We start from the raw sequence: 13,288 nt of genomic DNA on the forward strand, positions 1-13,288 counted from the left end.
GTTATAAGAAACTTTTGTAAAATTTTAAGTATGTTAATTCGAGTAACAATGGACCCTCTTTTATTTAAAGAGTTCCATTTTACATTAATACTAGATATAGTTTGATTTTCAGTCTTGATTATTACATATTTTTTAATTAATATTTTAAGTATGTGTCTTATTCTGCCTCCTGATTAAAGTTTAAAGGAGAATGAATGTTCATTTCAATAAGTCGTGTTTAACAATTTGAAAAGTTTTTCAACAAGTCTAAAAAACTTATAGTTAAAAAGAAAATCGTTCTCTAATGCCATCTTTATTTGACCAAAAAAGTTGAAATGTGGCTCAAAAATATTTGGACATATATTTCTCAGTTTCAGTCTGATTTTGACATCATCGAAGGTTTTTAAGATTCGAGGTAAAAACTGTTAAGGAAAAATGTTGAATATCTAACCATATACAATCCGATTGACGTAGAAATCTTTAATTTTAAATGCCTTAATAAATACTTTTATCGTACGAATGCTCAATTTTCTATGAACACTATCAAAAAAGTTAAATTACAAGTGAGGAAAACTACCTCTCCCTTTTTTTAAATTTTGTCCAAAATTTAATTCTATCAATTCTCCATATATATATATATATATATATATATATATATATATATATAAACGTTTTGAGAAATTTTTCGAAGAAATTATGTAATCAATGTAAAGATATTATTCAAAATTCAAGCCATCACCCATATATATGAACACACATCTTCTGAAGATTTTTATAACTCTTTTTGAAGTTTTTGAGCCGAGGGAATTTCTTGAAATGTTGAAATTTGCAAAAAATCCAATGCGCAAAATTGTGGCTGTTTGTTATACTTTTCTTTAGTAGTTGTGCTGCTATAACCGTTACAGTTATAACCGGGAAAGTAATAAATGATTCCTAATAAATTACTCTAAAAAGTAAATTTATGTTTATATTTTAATATTTAAGTTTTTACTCTAAAATTTGATGTTAAAATATGAATTGAGAATTTATTATATTTCTTTTGTGCAGTTTTGAACTTGATTTTGTTTCTTTTATATGTTTTACTTATTAATTATTATTTTTTATAAGTTAAGATTAATATAAATTCAAGAAAATATGATTTTAAACTTTATCTAGTTTTTTTATTAAAAAAAAGGATTATAATTTTTCACTTTAATAAATTCACTTTTCCTAACTTAGACTGGTTATTCCAGTTTTCTAACTTTATAATGCATATATATATATATATATATATATATATCAAGTTGAAAATTTAATTCAAATATTTGACTGGTACTTTTAAACTTGTTTATATATTGCACGTACACACATTTTATAATTTTTATTTACAAAAATTACTTTTCAAGTCTATCTTTTCCTGAATTTTTTCACTTAGGAACGGAAATTAGTTTCAGTTAGACAACAATTTTAAATACCTTATTAATAAATAAAATATTTTAATTTTTTATGTGCATATTACTTTTATTGAGAAGAAAATCTAAATACATTGTACTATCTCACTGTTAAAATTCAGATCTTTGCTGCGTATTGTATTCGACGTTCAGTTATGATTTGACGAGATACTTATTGCAAAAATACAATCATAATATTTTGAAAGTAATTAATATTTAAAAAATTATAATAAAAAAATCTTGCTCAATTCTGAGCAAGAATTTTCGTTATTTACAAATATGTAAAACGAAGTTACATATTTTTTAACTTGCCCCGCTCAGATTTTTTCAACTTTAAATTGAGTGTAACTCAGAACTACTCAACCAATCTTCATTAAATTTTCATATGCACAACTTCAAATACACTACTATCTTTTTCCGGTTTAGCTTCCTGAACCACCGTAAGGTTACTTCAGAGGATGAATGAGGATGATATGTAAGAATGTGAATGAAGTATAGTCTTGTACACTCTTAGGTCAACCACTTCTGAGAAGTGTGATTAATTGAAACCCAACCACCAAAAAACACCGGTATCCACGATCTAGTATTCAAATCCGTATAAAGGTATCCGTATAAAGGCCTTTACCAGGATTTGAACCTTAGAACTCTCGACTTCAAAATCAGCTGAGTTGCGATGACGAGTTAACCACTAGACCAGCTCGGTGGGCTTCAGATACACTACTACACCATACCTAAATTTCAATGAAATGTGATCTAATAGATTTGGAGATTTTCGAACCACAAAATTTTATACATAGGTCTATAAATAAACAAATATATATGGAAACTACAAATTAAGTGACTTTTATTTTCGTACTCCTCATACTTCAAAACGTAAAAAAATAATTTTTACCTCCTCCCCACACTCAAACCATGCGACCGAAGTAATACTACCTTTTTTTACCGAATTTTAGAAGTTTTGTATCTGTTTTTTTTTTTTAAATCTTTTTAATGTATTTTTAGTATTACATTTTTTGTGATTTGATGAAAATGAAGTTTATTTTGATTAAGACGTTTAATGAGCTTCTATTGAAAGTAAATATGAACCCGGTTGTCGTGTTTTTGTATTACTTTTTATTACAATTTCATATAAAAAAATGGAAAATTTTAATTTTAAAAATAATTTTTATTATTTTTAAATATTGAAACAACTTAAAGTACTTGATATTATGAAAAATTTATTACGGGGTTTTCCATTTTATTATCACAGACAAAATGCAAAGTTATAAACTAACGAATATATAAATCAATATTTTATTTTCATCCTAATAATAAATATATAGATCAAATAAGAACGATTAGATATGCTACTATACGAATAAATAAAGGAATTACTCATATGTCAGGATGGATCAAGAGAAACTACGGATAAGAGAAACCTTGACCAGGGCAGCATTATAATTATAAAATAAAAAAATAGATGTGATTAAAGTTTGTGTTAGTTATTTAATTTATAAAACCATGAAATAATTAAGCTAAATAAACAATGATAACAAATAATTATAGAATAAATTACTGTTAAGAAGGTGTTAATAAAAATTATTTAAGCACACGTTTATTAAACGAAATGAAAAACATTCAGGGTATTTAACAATTTTTTAATCAATATTGTTTAAAAATTCATCGGCAGAGTAATATTATCTCTGGAATAGAAAATCTTTTAATTAATTTTTTTTTAACTGGTTGGAAAACTGTTTAAACGGTTTGGTAATTTATAAAAGATTAAAAATGGAAGTATAATAAAGCCCATTCTCGTTGGCCATAGTATTGTATTGAATCGTATGAAAACAGCTCAGATATCTGGTTTTATAGAGGTGGATAGAGTTATGTTTGTTATTATTATGTAACTATTCAATGTAGAACTGGATAAATAAATATTAAAATGAATAATAAAGATATATGAATGAAGTGATGAGAAAAGAAAACCGACATGTAAAAAAAGGAACTGATTAAAAACCTTACCTGGTGCCCCAAAAAAAATCGTTGATTAAACTAAATTAAATTTATTACACTTAGAATTACAAAAGTATGCTTTATTACGTGAAAGTACAAAGACTAAAGTTTTTTTACCTCTTAATATATTCCAATTTAAGCATCATTTACAGCCCTGTAAACGTCAAACCGTTAATCCACCTCTGGTGAGCATGTCTCCAAGAATCGCTTCCACGGCTGATGTTATTCTTTAGTGCAGGTGATCGAGTGACCGATTTTTTTCTCGGTATACGATGTCTTTTATATAGTCCTAAAAGAAGAAATCTATCGGCATCAAACCAGGACTTCGCAGTGGCCAAGCAATGGGAACTTCTCTGCCTGACTAGTCTTGTCCTTAAGCGTAGTCCACGCAACTTCTGCATGATGCGAAAGGTATCCATCCTGTTGGAAAATTCTCCCTATTTTTCATTCTCATCCTCCGTATTTTCAGTCTACGGTAACATAAAGTTCTCTGACTTGTCGGAGGACACTATACCCGTTTCTTTTGTTCGTTGAAAAAATGCCCAAAAACTCGATTATGCATGATACTTCATTCACTTTTGGACAGTTACGGTTGAATTCCAACAATTTTTGTAGATTCTCGTAATCCGATACTCAATAATTATAGTGAATCACGACTCCATAAACATTAAAAATGTTGCTTCATCAGAAAATAAATACGCTGGAGGTAATTTACATCATCAGAATTTAAGTCTAACATGATCGTTACAAATTGGACTGTTTGTAGTTTAATTTCATCAGGTGATGAAATCCTGAGCCAACCAGCAGCTACTGGTTAAAAAAAATGAAGTTTCAGTCGTTTGCAAACATCATGGAAACTGCGTTTAGAAAAATTTAGACGACGACTTTCACTACGACCTTAACATTTTAAACTTCAGTGGAAAGAAAGTCGAATTCTTTCTGTGTTTTTGGCACTTATTTTTGGCCTACCCGGTGAGTGTACTTTCAAAATGCTTTCCGATTCCAAAAACTGTTCGCATCACTTTCATATGCTTTTTTACTCGGAAAATCTTTATGACAGAATCGCGTATAATTTCTTCGTACGACAGTTACTGATTTTTTCTATAAACCAGTACACGCACGTGCTTTTTCTTGATACTGATGCCCGGGCTCATAACATTTGACCTTATGTAACAATCTAAAGCAGCTGCTATGTGACGGAAAGTGTGTAAAGCAAAACTTAATTGGCGTCGCTTTAAGATTGCATAACAAATCTAGTGATGTTATTTTTCTTTACTTCTTTGTTTATAGATACAAGTTGTTTTGTTCCAGTAAATCATTGTTGTATGTTTATCGACTAAGCTATCGCTTGATTATTTGTTTTTACTGATTATTTTTTAGTTTATCGGTTATTATTTGTTTTTATGGGCTATGAATTGAACGCAGATGTGTTCTTTTACTTATGAACTTTTAGAATATTGTTTACCGACAAGTTTTGTTATGGATTGACTTATGGAAGTTTCTTGAGAATCCCCTATCATGTGCTTATTATAAAATGATTTACTTACGGATCTATTTAAGGAGACGATTTTAAATGTAGTAGTTATGGAACAAGATTGCATAGAACTCTATTGAGGCTGCAGAAAGGATTATATTCGTTATTGAAACCCAGAGTTCTTTTTCAGACAACCGGGATTTATAGTATATGTACAGAATGTATCACCAAGTTCTCCCGGGACCTTCATAACCTATTATACTCGTAAAAGTAGTGGAAAAGGTTCATATTAACATATGTCCTAAAATGCTTTGTTTGCCAGTTACTGCTAGTGAATGATTTGGGTCGGATATTATCTACCCTGGTGAAATGAAATTCTACCGTATTGAAATTTTTAGGACATTAATTAAGGAGAAGAATTAGTGATTTCTTATGGTTTTTGACCTGAAAAATCGAATTGATTCAATTAACCTAAAAATTCAATTAACGAACTAAATAATTAACGACCTAAAAATTCAATTAATTTAATTAATAATATTTCTACCAGAAGTATTTTTATCGCTAGGAATTTTTGAGGTAGTATTTAATTTTTCATTTTTATGATTTTGTTTTAATAATTGATTATGTTTCTCGATATTTTCCAACATAGAAATGAATCTTGCTTTGAAATAAATTATAATACCGTATTTTGTACCATTTTTCGGTCTGTTTTTAATAAAAGTCAAATAATTTAAACCTTTTTTCACATCACAATGTTATATAGATTTGCTAATTAAATTCTCAACATATTTTGTTGCAATATTTTATTTTTTCAGCAATTTTTTGTTTTAGAATAATTTTCTAATAAATTATTGGAGATTTAGTTCTGGAACTACGATTGTTACTGACAGATTTTTTTCTGCGAACCAGTTCACGCACTGTGCTGTCTATTGCGGCGACGCCGTAGTTCTGAAGTTCGGGTTCATAACAGCTTGGCCTGTGTAACATCTCATCCAGTTGCTATCTGATGGAGAATGTATAAACCCAAAAGTTATTTGTGTCGCTGCAAGATTAGTTATAAAACATTATTTAGTGCTGCAAAATAATAACTATATTCGTTCTTAAAATTTCGGAGTTCTTTGTCGGATATTCGGTATAAAAAAGAATCAATTTCAAACACTTATAGTAATTTTATGCAACGCAGTCGTTTTATTTAAAAATTGTTATATGTTTTTACTCGGTAAATAAATACCTGGTTTTCTTAATTTTTTACTTTTTGTATCTATTTTAATTTTAGTACCTAAATAACAAATGAAGAATTATTCTTGATCTTTATTTAGGTTTAACTTTGTATTATCTTCTAAAAAAAGTATTAATCAATATTAAAATTTAAAAATTTTTATTCCTAGATTGTTACTTTGCTCTCAAATTCTTTTTTATTCATATTTCCTTTGTTGTTTCTTTTATATATTATTTAAAACGTAGTGAAGATAAGTTACAAGCTTATGTAACACATATTTGCTTTGATGCGCTTACCTTTTCTTTTTCTCTCACTTCTTATAACGTGTTAATTTGTTCTTTTATAAATTACAAATTTTCTTTCTTCTTATTCAATCTTTTTCTTAATAATCTTTAAAAAATTCTATTCCAAAACAAAATTAGAGGTCTGTTTTTAAATTTATAACTTCTATTTATGAAAATTGTTTTTTTCTTCAACCTAACTTCTAAAATTAATTTTTGAGATAAAAAAAATTTACGAGAACCTATGCTGTTACTTGAAACCGGATTAGTTTTCATCTATTACACTTAATTCTACAAATTTTTTTCTGTTAATCTAATTTTCAAGCGTGGATTAATAATATTTTATATTTACAATGCGATATTATTTTACAATAATCTTATTTTTATTGTTAAAATATGTTTATTGAAATTTTAGTTAACTTTTACAGTTTTATAAATTTCCTATTCAATATTTTATTTTAAAAAATAAATAAATAATGAAAATTAAAAAAAATGATCAGATAACGAGAAATATGTTTTATTTGTATTCCTGTTTTCGATAAATAGTTAAAAAAATTATTATTGTAATTTTTGTGAGTTATTTTTGTATATATAATAAACAGACCTTTATCTTTATAATTTGAAAAATTCGATGTAATATTATTTTATTGATGTGTTTCGAAATAATATTTATTTCGACTCGGTTAACTCGTTCAAAAAATATGTATTCAGTTATTTTTCAATTAACAACATGAAACCTTTTTTTTATTAGTTTTTTTTATATATTTGGATCATGTTCTTATTTTGTATGTATTAATATCAACCTTTTTTTTAAATTTTTATTTACAATCGGTTACATATTTGTTGCTACCTCAAGTAAATTATATCACATAAAAAAAAGAATCCCCATTGAGATTTCTCAAAAGTTACATACTAGTACTATATAGAACTTCTGAGGGTAGAACGTACATAATGTAGTTTTGAAAAAATTTAATTTCAGAAGTAGAAAACAAATAACAATAACAAGAATCACAAGAGGTAAATATTAAAAAGAAAAAATACGACTGCTAAAAGAAATTGCTCTTTAATATTGGATAATTAAAGAGCGTGTGGGTGACAATTTTGTTGTATGTAGTATAATTAATTTTTCCCAAATTAAAAAAAAATGTTCAACTTACATATATTTATATATAGTCTATGACACTCCCGGTAACGTAAGGATTCCAACGCGAGGTCATACATCTACGGTTCAGGCGTTGAGCTGCTACGGTGGAAAAAACAAACATACATGTACACACACCCTAAATAAATTGCACTTCTTGAGCAGTCGTGTAATAAATTATTAGAGTATTTATTACACTTATAATCACAGTGAAGATTTTTTAAAAGCAAATTAAAAATATTTTAATTTTTCAAAGGTCTAATTTTATTGTATTAAATATAGCTGATTTTAATTTTTACAAATTCGTAAGATTTTTTTTGTTAAGTTTATTATATAGTAGAAACATACATACAAATATACCCTAAATATATTACACTCCTTCTTGGGCAGTCGTGTAAAAATGGCAGATTGATGAAACACTTAGAAAATAAAAAATAAACAAGAAAAGAAAAAAATTTAAAAATGAATTTGGAAACGATAACAGAGAGGAAGGGAATGAAGGATTAATTAATGCACAACACACTCAGCGGATGCAATTACACTATAGAGTTAATAAGGTTTAGACGCTTAACCCTTTGTCCAGACCCTCACCATTATCCAGAAGGTTTAAGACTAAATGGTAAACATTGTGATTTAGCCGAAGTTCATATTTCAAACTGGAACGCTGTATTTCTTCCTTTACGTACCGTAAACCCAAGTATTCGTGGATTTCACTGTTTTTAGCAAACCATGGCTACACCTCACTGTAAAATGCTGTACACCTCACTATGTACCTCGCTAGTTTGTTTCGAAACCGCTATATGATTTCAACATTTGTCCTTCTTGCCGTACCCCATAACTGGATGCATTATGTTCATATTGGTTTCAGAATAGCCGAGTATAAAAGTAATTTATTAGACAAAGATAACTCCGACCTCCTGCCCAGAGACCAGTATATTTACGTGAACTTCAAGTTAAGTTATTTTCACTTCTCCCTCACATGAACCTTCCATATCAAACGACGATCCAGGTACTCAGGTACCTCACACTTTCAGTATGTGAGATTAAAGTGGCCCGTAGGGATTCTCGTCTCCTCATTAGGATTGTCACACGGCTCGACTTAGCTTGATTAACCTTTATCTTCTTTGTTCCCAGCCACTGATTAGATTTAATTCGGATTGTAGATTTGTTGAGGCCACTGTTGGGTTATCATCAATATCAAATTAACTCATTTCTCTTTCTTTTTATACTTTTTTTTGCTGCTCTTACAATATTTTTCTTATCGTTCTCCTACATCCTCCAATTTATGACGCCATTGATTTTGTTGTACGTGGAAGTATACTATTATTAATTTCAATCAAAATGCCTATAATCCAATGAATTTATTACATTATCTATGTTTTTAATTATAAAAAAAAATTGTATTGTATATACTTGATAACCTAAAAACGCGTTTGAAAAACAACATAGATTTTGAATCCATAGTGTATAAGAAAGAGGAAATTTCATTTCAGTTGTGTTATTGAATATTACAACCAGAGGCCTAAGAAATGTCAATGGATGACAAGTAACGTGTGTCATACGGAACGATGTTAATAATAAATTCCTGTCCTGTGTGTATATATATATATATATATTTAAAAGAAGAAAATTGTATCGTTTTCCCTGAATGATCACGTAATGTTACATTTAATCCGCAGAGAAAATAACGAAATAATGGAAGAAAACCTCCAAGTTTATTAATAAAAATAATATAATTATCGTTCTAATTATTGAGTCTTCCATATTTCTCCTTTTTTCTCATCAAACCTTCTTGTTCCCAATTATATAAGAAAATAAAATCAAAAACGCCTCTATATTTTTGTGATTTTTAAAATTTTATATAAATTAAAATTTAAAACATATTTCGTATTCTAACAGAATAAGATTTTGCTTAGTATAATAATCTTAGTTCTTCACATTAAATATGAGCTATTATTTGATAAAATAAAATTTTACGCATTTAAAAGCCAGGAGTCGGGTTTGAATCCTTGTCAGGCATAACATCTTTTCATACGCTACTGAATTTACATTTTTATTTTCCCACCTGTAAGCTCCTCTGGTGAATTAATCCTTCCAGTATTAAGTTAAGAATAAAAAAAAAGTTGGCATAGGACTGCAAAACTTACCGGGACTGTCCCGAATTTTAAAAAAAAATTAAAATTTGAAATAATACAATAATATTCAGCTGATAATTAAATTCTCTTTGATTTTTAAAAAAAATTGTAAATATTATATTATAGGCTTTTACAAATACAAAAATCAAACATTTAGACCCCTGAAGTAATAATTTTATTGAATAAAATTGTGAATATTACTATTACATATAAGTTTTTAATAATTATTATCATTATTACTATTATTAATAGTGAAGCAGTGTTTCTATTGATTTGGCTGACCTGGTAAATGAAGTACATTTGACTCACAATAGCGAAAAAGAAAAAAGTATTCAGTAAAAAAATTTGGGTCTGATTTTACCCTCTTGATCAAATGAAGTTTACACCTTAAAAATGATGATGGTTAAAAGAATAATTTAGGAAAAGAATTGAAATTCTTATTAAAAGTATTGGATCCCACTCGACCCCTTGATCAAATGAAATTTTTAACATTATACGATTAGAGTAAATTGTTATGAAAAAAAATCAATCTTTTTTGTAAAAACATGTGAATTCCATTTGAACATTTTTAGTAACATGTACCAAAAATTATAAAAAAAATTCAAAGAAATATTAAAATTCTTAAGTCAGGTGCAATAGAACTTCTTTTTTACTTCTTCGTACTTTTGACTAGTTTCGGTGTGACATCTATACGTACATATGTACGTATCTAGCAGAACTCAAACGATTAGCCGTAGAATGTTGAAATTTTGTATTTAGGACTGCTGTAACATCTAGTTGTGCACCTCCCCTTTTGATTGGAATCGACTGAACCAAAAGTGTCCAAAAAAGCCCGAAATCCAAAAAAAATTGGATTTTGGACTTTTCCTTAATTGCAGTAATAATTTCCTCATTGACAGCTTTTCAACGATATATCATAAGCGGTACTTATTTTCATTGCTTCCAGTGTTACAGCCAAATAAAGTTTGGCTGTTTGGCTGGGGCATCGGTTCGAATCAGACTTCATCTCTTTTTTTTATATATTTTTTTTAATTTAATTATATTGATTTATTAGTAATTAATAACCTCCGATTGTAAAAAAAAATGTTTACGATGAATAATAATTCAATAATAACAAAAAACAAAAAATGAAAGAATATCAGAAGTTATTAATTTAAAAAAAAATTTATGTACTTCTCATTTAAAAAAAAAAATGTATATGTAATTTAATAGGCGTAAAAGGAAGTCATGTGGTGTCCACATCAAATTTTAAAAAAAAATTCATGTCCTCATTATTACAATAGGATTTTCAATCTCGAAAATTAAATTAAAAAAAAAAAAAAATATTAAAAAAAATTTAAATAAGAGTTCCATTCAGCCCGTAGTTTTTTCGAGAATAAAATGTTATTATTTATTGCAGTAATTATTTTTTAATCAAAATGGCGGATTTGGTTTAATGCCATTCAACAAGGCTAGTTTAAAATAAATGGATACTATGATGTCCTCTTATCCGACGGCGTCAAAAATCAACGAATTTGTGCTGAATTTCAAATGTTTTGATCAACAAATTTCGGCCGCACGGTGTGATTGGGGGGTGAAATAGAATTTTCGTTACGTTTTGAGGTATGAGGAGTACGAAAATACCATTCACTTAAAAATGTAATTTATATATATACATACACACACACACACACACACACACACACACACACACACACACACACACACACACATACACACACACACACACACACACACACACACACACACACACATATATATATATATATATATACCGAAATGGTTATATATATATATATATATATATATATATATATATATATATATATATATATATATATATAGAGCCATATATAAAATTTGTGGCTCGAAAATGTCTAAAGCTACTACAAAATCAATTTCACTGAAATTTAAGAATTTAAGATGTGCTATAGTAGTGTATCTGAAGTGCATGTGAAAAATTTAATGAGGACAGGTTGAGTCGTTCTTGAATTACGGTCAATTTAAGGTCGACAACAGATAACATAACCTCAATTTGAGATTTGTTGTATTTTCATTGGTGTATTTCTCATACTGTAGTGAGTCACTGTGGTAACTGAGTTTAAACTCTATGCTTGTTTGTAGGATCTACTCTCGTTAATAGAACGTATGTAGTGTGTTGTACTCTGAAAATAAATATGTGGTGGACTCTGCGAAATAGTGAGGACGTCGGAAACGAAGTCGGTCTTGCGCAGAACTGCGCAAGAGCTTTATTTATTTAGTAAAAATATTTTAGTGAATACGTTTAAGAGAAAATGGAAGTTAAATTTAATTTCAAGCAACTTTTATAGGAAAATATTTGAAATTTCATAACGATTCTTTTCCTTCCTTTTAGAAATTTGTTTATTATTTTTTACAATCTATTTGCTTCTGTTGCAGTTTAGTAGAATATTTCTAAAGAAAATAATTTTATTTAAGTAAAATGGAGTAAACCAATTAAGAAGGATGTCCAAGAAATTTTAATCACAAAAAAATATATTTTAAACAGAGATATCTTTTCAGTATTATTTTATATTAATTAATTTCAAGAAATAGAAAAAGAAAAATGTCATCCAACAACCTGGATCGTAGAAAGGAGAAAAAAAATGAAGCAAATTATGAAACAAAATATGAAAAACGTCGGAACAAATTTTGCTAACTAATAGATAGTCTACCGGGCGATGATAACGTGAATACGTTTTTCGCCCTCCAAAAAAAAAAAAAAATTACTGAATTTTCACGCAAAACTTTTTAAGATGATTGGTTTTGAACAAGATAACAAATAATAAGCAGTATTTCGGAGAAAGTCGTTTAGAACAGTTATGTAGTTACCGTTAAACTAAATTAATATGTTGATAATTTTTTTTTTTTATGTTGAATACATACACTCGTATATATATATGTTTTATATTTAGTGTTAATTAATTTCTTTGACTTCCTCTATGAATCATGAGACCTTGCGATGGTGAGGGAGGGGGCTTGAGTGCTCAGTGATACAGAGTAGCTGGACCGAAAGTGCAACCATATCGGAGAGGTATCTTTTGAGAGCCAGATTAAGGAATAATTCGTGAGAGAGGGCAGCAGCTCTTTTAGTAGTTGTTAAGGGTGTAGGTCAGAAGGGCTTAAACGGCCATATCAGCATCACTCAATCTTCTGGATACTAGTCAGCTGAAAGGAATGGAAAACTACAGGTTTTATTTAAAAGAAAATGTAGCTCTCTGCATTTCATGTAACAAAGATGGAGGCGCCTTCCTTGGTAAATATTCCGGAGGTAAACTAGTCCCCCATTCGGATCTTAGAGTGGGGATTACTAGGGAAGGGGTCACCAGAAAATAAAAAAATAACATTCTACGGTCGGAGCGTGGAATGTTAGAAGTCTAAAAAAGGTTTGTAGGTTAGAAAATTTAAAGAGGGAAATGGTTAGGTTAAATGTAGATGTAGAATTAGCGAGGTTCGGTGGGAAGAGGAAATCGACTTTTGATTAGATGATTTTAGAATAATTAACTCATATTCTAATAATGGGCAGGCAGGACTAGGTTTCGTAATGAACAAGAAGTGAGGGAAGAGAGTAGAGCATTTCATAATGCATTGCGATAGAATCATTGTAATAAGGATAAAA

At 28.6% G+C, this 13,288-nt stretch overlaps 1 protein-coding gene across 2 annotated transcripts in view; it reads left to right on the top strand.

Annotated features, from left to right (window-relative positions):
* Nucleotides 1-13,288, top strand: part of Nos (Nitric oxide synthase) — a 752,676-nt gene that overhangs the window by 227,125 nt on the left and 512,263 nt on the right. The gene's annotated exons all lie outside the window — the stretch shown is intronic.

This window comes from Lycorma delicatula, chromosome 4 (genome assembly GCF_047948215.1).
Source record: "Lycorma delicatula isolate Av1 chromosome 4, ASM4794821v1, whole genome shotgun sequence".
NCBI lineage: Eukaryota > Metazoa > Arthropoda > Insecta > Hemiptera > Fulgoridae > Lycorma > Lycorma delicatula.